Source organism: Pyxicephalus adspersus, chromosome 4 (assembly GCF_032062135.1).
Source record: "Pyxicephalus adspersus chromosome 4, UCB_Pads_2.0, whole genome shotgun sequence".
In the NCBI taxonomy this organism is placed as follows: Eukaryota; Metazoa; Chordata; class Amphibia; order Anura; family Pyxicephalidae; genus Pyxicephalus; species Pyxicephalus adspersus.
The window spans coordinates 108,363,508-108,366,327 of NC_092861.1; positions in this window are offsets into that span (position 1 = coordinate 108,363,508).

Sequence of the window (2,820 nt, forward strand, 5' to 3'; positions counted from 1 at the left end):
TGGGCTCTGTGCAGTGCTCAATGTGTCTGTGTCGTTGTCCTTAGCAACAAGATGGTATCAGTGAGAGCTGTCTCTGCTAGGCTTACATGGCTTTTTTCTATACCAACCACAGAGGTAGGACTAGTAAGACAATCTAATGACAGCAGGGTGAGGGCTGTCCGAGAGGCTGTGTCCACATGGATTATGATGCTCAGTGGACACACCCAAGATGCCCTTGTTCTAGCAATATTAATTATTCCATAAGTTCAGGCTATATGAAATGCCCACCCCAAGATTTTTATTCAGCACAATATAAGGGGTTCACAGAGACCAAACTAGGCATGTCTGGGACTTATGGTTCACCAGAACAGGCAAAATATGGTTTCCAGGCTTTGCTGAGGCCTAGGAGACTAGTTCTTGGTCTTGAAATGCTCACCATAATGATCTGGCTACAAATCAGCCAAATACTACTTTATACAGAATGATATGGTGGAAATATAAAGATGATTAATAAATGGTCAGCATTCAAAGGCCACTCTACTAGCATTATCTGAGTTTTATGACACCTAGAGACACAAAACTCCAAATGTGTGTTGTGAACTCAAGGGTCTGGAAGGATGCTGGTTGTCAGAGAAAGGGAGAAATTTATGACCCTGGTCTGTTGTACCTTTAAACAAAGACCCTAAAGAGAGCCTCCCCTTTTTTAAATTTAAGAGGGAACCCAACATTAATGTTATCCCCAATATCAGAGTCAGACATATTCGACTGGACTTCCTGTATTGTGGTGTTTGTTTACAACTCTCTAAACTGCTTCATCAGTTCAGAGCTGAAGAAGCAGCCTAAAAAGCTGTGAAACATCTTTAACATTACAAGAACAGGGTCAGTTTATTGTGACTATGTACTGCTTGATATACAATGATCTAGATTATTCCATAGACACAAGTATAAGAAAATGCTCACCAGATTTGTAAACAGTCCTAAATCATCATGTTTGCAAACAGAAATGATGTTCTCTGCAAGAAACTTTTGTAATCTGGAAACTGCAGTAGGGTTGGATAATACATAAACAATGCTTTCAGGAATAAATGTGCTTGTGCACCTAACATTTCTTCATTTGAAAAAAGCAAACATATATGCTTTCGGTAGTTTTACTTATTATTGTGAAACCAGTGATAAAAACTTCTGAAGATCAGTTTTATTTTTAGATGGTCATCTAACAATGATCGTTTGTGGAAACACCTTTTACTTTATACTACTACTGCATTGTTTGTTTTAAACTTTATGTGCACATTTTTATACACCAGGTAAGTTTTTTTGCTATACCTTAAGATGTCGCACTCTTTGCCTGCTTTTGAAATATACTTATTTTTGGTTGCTTTCAATATTCACCCTAGTGGTTTTACATCATATCCCACATGAAAGGCAATATGGTAAATACTATCCTGGCAATTAAAGTGGAAGGGTGATTATTAGTGTTGATGTTTGAATTTGGGTTGACCCGAAAATGGCTGTTCACATTCGGGTAGACCCGACCTGAAAAAATCGAGATTCGAGGTTAAAATATTGGATAAAAAATAAATAATGTTTAATTAATTTATTGAGGGTGTTTATTTAACTAATTTTTTAAATTTTTTTTACAGGTTATTTTATGATGACATGATATCTCTTAAGCTGCGTACACACTTCCAATTTTTATCGTTGGTGAACGAACGACGAACGATCCTGCCGATATCTGCGAACGATCGTATGGCACCGATCCTGTACATACAGATAACGACACGATCGTTCAAAGATATTGTACACACGATAGATGCGATCGTTTGAACGATACAGGAAGTGACGTGCACCACAGGAAGTGTGCAAGAGCAATCTTGCACCCCTTAATAGTCCCTAAAAATAACCCGAATTCTCCCGCCGTTGACTTCAATAGGGTTTGAATTCGGCATTCAATCACCCGAACAACATCTCTCTATTCAATCGAATAGCTATTGAATCAAATAGTGAGATATTCGACCAACACTAGAGATTATTACCTATACTAATAATATTTTGTTAATGAGCCATTTCAAAGTATTATTTATTTGTGTAAATGAGATGAATTGTAAAAGAACGTTTCCTCTTTGTAGCTGAAAAAGTTGACTTTCAAAACATTGATATTCCCCTAACGCATTGAAAGTTGTCATGGTTATTACTACAACTACTACTAATAATTCTGGTACAAGTTTGCTTTTTTATGATCAAATTTTTAAAATGTTTAAAAAAAATTAATAAATGAAGTTTTATCTAAGAGGCCACACAACTCCTTTTTCTAGACTGTACCGTTTAGGAAAACAGTTCTGGGCCCCTCTCTGGGTCTCCCTTGGTGTTTTGTTTTGTATTATCTGAAACATTTAATAAATAGGTTTTTCTAGTTTTTTACTTACCTGATCTTTTCTTTTTCTTTGAAAAAATTACATATAGGAGTAAATTGACATACAATATTGTCTTTTTTTTGTAACAAAATGTATGTGCAATATTTTTAGTCCTATTGATAAATCTGGTCCCCTCAATAAAGGATGAATTCTACATATAACCATGTATAGGAAATTTACGTAAATTGCAGCCAGCTGTATCCTGTCCCCTGGAAATATTACTGTCTAATGTGGCTTGTTCACAGACTCCGGCCTTGATCTAACAACCAGAAACTCATGTTTGTAAAAGTCCCTATTTATATAGATCATTAGATCATGTATAGCTAGTATACAATTCTTTTTTAAATATAGTTTCCCCTTGAAACCATAGGGTCGGTTTTTGGACAATCCAAAAATTTTAATTACTTTAATATTAATAAAAAATGTACTA